The sequence below is a fragment of the Hibiscus syriacus genome, unplaced genomic scaffold (genome assembly GCF_006381635.1).
Source record: "Hibiscus syriacus cultivar Baekdansim isolate YM2019G1 unplaced genomic scaffold, ASM638163v2 tig00111458_pilon, whole genome shotgun sequence".
Classification (NCBI taxonomy): domain Eukaryota; kingdom Viridiplantae; phylum Streptophyta; class Magnoliopsida; order Malvales; family Malvaceae; genus Hibiscus; species Hibiscus syriacus.
The window spans coordinates 866,538-875,037 of record NW_024063097.1 but is presented as its reverse complement, the minus strand read 5'-3'; positions in this window follow the sequence as shown (position 1 = coordinate 875,037).

Genomic DNA, 8,500 nt, shown 5'->3' with positions numbered 1-8,500 from the left:
CATAAGTTGTTAAAATAATCAATGTCTGAACACTTGTTCAACTGGAAAAACATATTGTATAAATGCAACTTACCGGATTATAAATCATTTTTTCCGCTGAATCATCGACCAAAAGTGTATTTAGCTCGTTAAAATCTGGACACGCGTTCCAAACATCATTGAGATCTTTACAGTAGGTAACAGAATCGTATGTTTTGCATTTTTCTTGATCTTGTTCACAAACAGTCGAACATAAATATGTAGGAATCATAGACAACGAAAAGTCAGCAAACTGTAATGACATTCATCTTACCCACACGAATAGAAAATGCTCAGAAAATAAAGGTAGTTTCTCAAGTACACGGTCGACGTTATGCCTGAGATTGTAATCAAGTTTGAATGTTAACATTCAAATGTATATTAACGATTTTGACTACAGTAATCCAATTGCTCCAAACATGTTCTAACCTCATCTTTGAAAACCAAAGGGCAACAACAAAATTGTCGACACAAAATTGCATAAATTCAAATAATCCTCTTCTGAGGACAACATCTACAACATGAAGAAAATGAGATTAAAGTTCTACGCTTATATGTTAAAATAATGGATACAAAAGAATAGAATTAAAACCTGCAGGCAGTCTTGGGATGTAGGCAAGGACACCATTGAGATCAAAAATTAAAAGTTTTCTTGAAGGCGGCGTTGCAGACACGATATACTTGTTTGAATCATCATCATCATCATCATCATCGTCATCATCTTCATCGTCAGCTTCATCGTCATCATCATCGTCATCTTCATCGTCATCTTCATCGTCAGCTTCATCTTCATTGACCGCTTGGTTGTCCACATCTGTTAAAAGAAAATAAAATACAGTTCAGAACGTGTAAATGTTTAGAAACATAAATAATGAATTACCTAACTCGTTTGATGTCGTTGACGTAATTTGTTACGCAACATGGAGACTTCATGTTGCAATGATGAAATATCGGATCGCATTCCACTCACAAGGGAATCAATATGCTCCCGAAAATTGACCATGTATTCCATCACAGTCTTAATTGTGACATCCTCTGCAACTGGAGCTTCTTCCATCATTGCGTCTCCACTTGGTTGCTCTTCTTCATGGCCAACGGGGTCTATTTACTCCCTCTCTTGATCTAATCCGACCTCCTTGACATGCTTCCAACCGAGTTTTTCAACAAAATCATATCCCGCTTTTTTAATAAATACCATGTCAATCTTGCGGGTTAATCGAAAGGGGCGTCATGCGAAAAATCAACTTCCTTCTTCTTCAACAGATGGATGATGACACATCCATATGGTAGTGTAGTTGAAATTGTTGCTCCCTTTGTGACCATATATACAATTGTATTAAATATGAGTTTTGCAATGTTTGGAGCCGTTTTGGATTTATACTTTTCTATCCACCAATAATCGCTGTCTCGAAGCTTTGAATGTTTTCCCCCACTAGGCCGGATATACCATGTGAGAATTTTGTGAAACACTCTCGACTCTACATCGAGGTGAATTGGGCTATTTCTAGCAACCTGTTTAATTGTAGACCAATCTACACCATTTTCATCTGAATCCCCTTTATTCGCTACACCTAAACCCTCCGCAATAGTTTCTGGAGATATATATATCCTTCCCCATGATATGTGTATTAATTCCTATTATATTAGTCTTATTATGCTCGTGCTGTAAGGAAGTATTGTTGTAGAAGACTCTAACTAGGTTGGGATAATATCTTGGTTCTACACCAAGGAATTCAAGCCAACCCGAAGATGTAAATGTGAATTTAAAACTAAATGCATATTTATCATCAAACAAGAAACCCAGGTTAATAACACGTTCGGGACGAATCTTCCTTACTTTAAAACTCGTCTGCCATCTTTGTTTCTCCATATCGGATCTAAAGTTCAGAGTTTCGAAGGACTTGATTTTTGTTACAGAAGGAGGTTGTGGTTGAGAAGAACTGGGTTGAGAAGAGCTTTGAGAAAGACCGCGCTTCTGACGCTGACGTTTTGGAGCCATTTTGGTTGGATGTTATTACAATGGAACACAAACACATTCAGGAAAAAAACTTCAATATAGAAATCAATCAAACCCATAAAATATCGATAAATTTACCTAAATATCTGATCGTCACTTATGATAACGCTAGTATTCTTCGGAGAGGAAGAGTTATCTTCTGCCTGCTTGCCTTTATGTTTAGGGTTTTTCAATTTAGAGTACTATATATAGTGAACGGTGGAAAAACACTTGATATTTAAATTAGTATCGACAAAACATTAAACAGTGTCGATACATATTATATACCAATTCTCTCATAAAACCGGTATACTTGTACCGGTTAGATTGAAAAATTACATATTACATTGTACTTTTGGTTTTCGATGTTTATGGGATCGACACTTTTTATATATGGATCGACACTTTATGGTTGCAGCCTGTTTGCCATTCATTCTGGACCAAAAATATCGACACAAACTAAAAAAGTGTCGACACATTATTTAGACCTATTCTCTCATAAAACCGGTATATTTGTACCGGTTAGATTGAAAAATTACATATTACATTGTACTTTTGGTTTTCGATGTTTATGGGATCGACACTTTTTATATATGGATTGACACTTTATGGTTGCAGCCTGTTTGCCATTCATTCTGGACCAAAAATATCGACACAAACTAAAAAAGTGTCGACACATTATTTAGACCTATTCTCTCATAAAACCGGTATACTTGTACCGGTTAGATTGAAAAATTACATATTACATTGTACTTTTGGTTTTTGATGTTTATGGGATCGACACTTTTTATATATGGATCGACACTTTATGGTTGCAGCCTGTTTGCCATTCATTCTGGACCAAAAATATCGACACAAACTACAAAGGTGTCGACACATTATTTAGACCTATTCTCTCATAAAACCGGTATACTTGTACCGATTAGATTGAAAAATTACCTATTACATTACACTTTTGGGTTTCGATGTTTATGAGATCGACACTTTTTATATATGGATCGACACTTTATGGTTGCACCCTGTTTGCCATTCATTCTGGACCAAAAATATCGACACAAACTACAAAAGTGTCGACACATTATTTAGACCTATTCTCTCATAAAACCGGTATACTTGCACCGATTAGATTGAAAAATTACCTATTACATTATACTTTTGGGTTTCGATGTTTTTAGGATCGACACTTTTTATATATGGATCGAAACTTTATGGTTGCACCCTGTTTGCCATATTGTAAATTTGCCTTTTACTTTAAAGTATCAACATGACCCTTAATGTGTATAAGAAACATGTACAACAACATACTGCTAACTTTTCTCATCTCATTCATAATTATATTCACATACAAAATTATAAATCGTATACAAAATTATAAATCTTATACAAAATTAACCCTACATTTACATCATTGCATTCTTTTGTTATTCTTATGTATCATGGCAGCTTTTGTTATCTCCATTCTTCGTTGATTTTGATTGTGGCTTACGAGATCGTTTAATATTCGCGATCGATCCCACTCTCCAACAACCTATATTCAAATTATGAGAACGTTAAGTATTGTAAACTATAGCATTCAATCGTCGACTTTTAACAATTTGACTATAAACGAATTTTTTTTCCACTTACAAAATCACCAGTTGCCCCTGTAGAACCGATCGATTCCATCCACATCATCACATACATACCGTAATCATGTCTGTTACAAAATTTGAAAACCACACATGTCAATTATAATGAATACTGCATAAATTAAGCTTTCTATTTGTGATAACATCTCATACTCATTCAATTGCTTATTCTTCTTATGCTCCACAAATTTGAAATTTTTCAAGGGATACTTTCCTAGAGATCCATAGGATTCAACCCAAATGCGTTTCTTATTATAAGAATCTAATATTTTAATCTGCATTAAAATAGAAGAAGTTATGATCCAAAAAAATTATGCATTATAATTTACATAATGTCTTTTCATACATACATACATACATACCAATCTCTTAGCATCCTTCACTCTCTGTTTAGCTGCTTCAGTTGTAAACATACTATCATATATTGTTGCAACACGATCTACCATATCCAACACCAACAGATACTAATGTGAATTATGGTAGTTTATTGTGATCATGATCTGCAATAAATTTCACACCCAATTTGAAAAAATTCAACATTCTATATCCGAAAACATCATTTGCAATTGGTATGGTGTCTTACCTTCTCATAGTCGGTGAATTTCACATAGTTATTCAGTATGTGACCCCAGAAGGTAGCAATACTCTCAACACTTTCTTTGTTGTTGGCATCCAACGCCTGCTGCTGCAATTACGCAACAAACATTATTAATTTACCGTCTATAACACTACTTATCTCCATTTATTAATTTAACTCACCGCTAAGTGGTATGGAAGGTAGCCAATCCTCCGGAGTAACTTCTGAGAATCGTAGCATACTGTCCAGGCGAGCAAATCAATAACCTAACAAAATTAATTACACAATCATAACATATTCAATAAGTTTTAACATTTTCTACTTTCTACTTACCACACCGCCAACCCATTCCGTAGGCTTCAACGTTGCAACGTCGTATACACTAGCGAATTGATTTCCCATTGAGATTACAGAATATATGTATGAATCATTAGGATTAATATGTTGTCATTAAATATTTAAATATAACTCACAAAGCAATATATTTCACTTACTCCGATTCTAACTCACTATTCCATAAATAATCACAAATTGCAGCTTCGATGTCATCAATTCTGCTTGGAATATCCGCTTTTTCAACCTACAATTTTGCATACAAATTTTTGTCACAACAACATAATAAAAATCAAATTAAGTTTTCTTTTATTCAACTTACCTTCTGCTTCTTCTTCTGGGGTGCAGGATATTCCGAATCCAAATCTGCTGCTATAACACTCTCCGGTGTATAAATGACATCGACTTCCTTCCTCCTCATTTCTTCCATCTCTTCTTCTTCCTCCTCCCTCTTTTCTTCTTCATATTTTTTCAGTTCATCGTATTTTTTTTCTACATAGCTCTTCATCTCTTTTATTTCACCCTTCAATTGATCTCCTTTATCCAAGTATTTATCAACCACCCCCTTCACCCCCGTAAGTTCACTCCTCAATTCCACAACCTCTTTCACCACTCCCTCAAATTTTTCACCCGTCACATCTTAATATCACCCCTTAACACCCCAACTTCTTTCACCACTTCACCCCTCAACACCTCTACTTCTTTCACCACTCCATCTATTTTTCCTTCCACTACCCCCTTATGCCTCTCAAGTGTATCTTCGACTCTCTCAAGTTTCTCTTCGACTCTATCAAGTTTCTCTTCGACTCTTGATTGTCTTTGCATGATATCAAATTGGATTTTTTTGATATCAGCCAATTCAGACATCAAAATATCGAAGTTACTATGTTTTCCCTCACCGTCGTCCCACTCACCGTCATCCCCCAATACAACCATCTCTCATTTCTTCTCCTCTGCCTCTACTGCCTCCTCTATATCCTTGCCAATAACCTTCAAAATTAAATTACAATATTAAGACATTGATTATATTCTTAATATTATTTAATTACATTTATTACCTTTCTTCCTTCTTCGCTCTATCCAACTTCAACTTCACCATCACTCTAACCACCCTTCCTTCCCCCATGCACAGATGCGTGCCACTCCGGTTCTTTCATAAGCCGGCACTGCCTCATAGCCCAACCAAAAATCGAACAGTGCAACCTGCATTTATAATAAAATTTATATTTTTATATAAAAACACAAAAAATTCAACTCATTTACCTCTAAGATTGCTATGCACCCTTTGAGGTATCTCTGGCTGCCCTTTTTAAAGGTGATTATTGATTCAATCAATCTCGAATAGATATATTAAGCCCAATTGAATTCACCCTTCAAGCCTTCATCGCAAATGAGCTTCATATGTTGCTTGTTCGTTGACGTATTACCCGTTGGACAAAGAAAGATACCAACAAGGTATAATAGAACTCTGGCCTTCAGCTCATCCCCAATGTAAGATCCACTTTTTATTTCCTCTTCAATTTCAGCATATGTTACTTTCTGCTTCAAACCATATTTGGAGGCAAGTTCTTTTCAGTCCTTACTCTTACAGACTTCTACAACACTTTTGCCTTCATTTTCTACCCCCAATACGGCTGCAGCACATGAGATCTCGAGAGGAAATGAAAAATCACCATACTTAGCAATACATTGTCTGACATCAAATTGCGCCATCAAGGATCGACACAATTCCCTCCGAATAGGTCGATCCCTTACTCCTACCAACGATCCAAAACCTATTTCTCCCAGCACATTCAACTGACCCTTCTCCTTAAGGTGTTTAATTAATGAATTCACCCTTTTAATGCTGAATCTTGTCGACACTTCCTACATTTTTTAACAATATATAATGTTATAGTTCTTATATATTTTGTATCAACGTATTTACAAGTTTAATGAATACCTTATTTTCATGTGCTTTCCTCCGTTCTTTGTATTCTTTACTATCATTTCTTGATTGTGTGATGTAAGGTTCCTTTTCAGCATCACTCATTGAATTCCATTTGAACCTCACATCTTTTGTCACCTAATATTAAACATAAACGTTTCTTAATCAATACATTAACACTAAATACTACTCAATGTCAATTCCATTTTACATACCGAACCGCTCTGTGTGCCATCTTCCTTCATCCTTTTGCATTCGACCATACTGTCAACATTTAAAATTTGTAATCAATTTAAAGTTTATCGATACTTTAATCCAATTACCATTTCAACAATAATAACAAAAAGACATTGATACTTACTAGAAGTACATATATCCACCCTTTGGTTGCTTTCGAGTCTCGGCCTCAATTTCAAAGTCATCTGCTCCACCAACAATTTTCCAACCCATTGACTCCATTTTTCCTTCATATATCAGTTTACGCAAATCAAATTATTTTGTTACATACACTTTATTCAATATACAAATATAGATAACTACTCTTGTGGTAAAACGGTTTTCTTCAAAAATATTTGAATGGCCACACCAAAATGTGTCGGCACATTTATACAACCTATAATATCATTTTCTACCTATAATATTTAATAAAAGTATCGACATTTATATTTTTCCTTGAATATCACTTTCTACCTGCAATCGGTCCCAAATGCTTCTTTACTCCAAAACCCCAAACAACACATAAAAACCCTATCACGATTACTGTAATAATAAAAAATTAGGGTTTCGACAACATACTTTTCGATTTGACTGCAGCAACAAACAAACAAACTTCGCTTTAGAAACGCCTTCTGAAATGCAGCAACAATTACGCTTCGATTTCAAAAACTCATCCGTTCTATCTATTTTCAGAGGATATTTAGCTATGACCTTTATATTTTCATCGGATATGTTATTTATATTTAATCGATACAAATACAAAAGTGTCGATACTTTTATGTCAGGTGTCGATACTTTCGAAAGGATAATTACCTATTTCTTTGAAAGTGTCGATAATTTATTACACGTACTTACGAAAGTATCGACACTTTCAATATATCCGGTATCATTTTACCGGTTTTATCATTTTGATGCCGGTTTTATCATATTTTTACCTGTTATATCGTTGTGGATCGATATATTTTTTTAAAGTATCGACACATTATAGACGCTAAAACTACTTCTCTTTTAAATTTACAAAGTGTCGATTCTTATATAAAGTATCGACACTTTCAATATATCCGGTAACGTTTTACCGGTTTTATCATATTTTTACCTGGTATATCGTTTTGGATCGATACATTTTTTAAAAGTATCGACACTTTATAGGATTTAAAACTGCTTCTCTTTTAAATTCACGAAGTGTCGATCCTTATATTAAAGTACCGGCACTTTAAATGTATCCGGTAGCGCTTTACCGGTTTTATCATTTCAATACTGGTTTTGTCATAGTTTTACCTGTTATATCGTTTTGGATCGACACATTTTTAATTTGGATCGACATGAACCGACAAGTTAAGTTTTCCGGTTGCACAATTTTTTAATATTTCTTCATGACTTAGACCTACTACATTATTATTAGACAACATTTCCGGTAGCGCTAAACCGAATTTGTTAAATATCTTTTAATATATCCGGTAACGCCGTATATTAGCTATATATTAACCCGCCTTTCCTGAGACATTCCCCCCTAAAATCACGTTCTACTGCCGCCGTATTTTGCCAACCATTAGATCTAATCTGCGATCTAACGGCCGAGATCCACCCACAAGGGCCTGCTGTCTCATATCTCCTCAACTGTCTTCGATCGTACCTGCAACAAACAAAGGAGCAAAAAAAGGGATTCCTGGCCACGTATAATCTCCAACAAGGCAAACAAAAAAGAAAAGGAAAAAAAAAGATATGCATCAGCAATTAAGGAAAGGACAAAAAGGCAAAAAACCTAGTGCCATCAGCTATAAAACAGAGACGATCAACCGAAAACC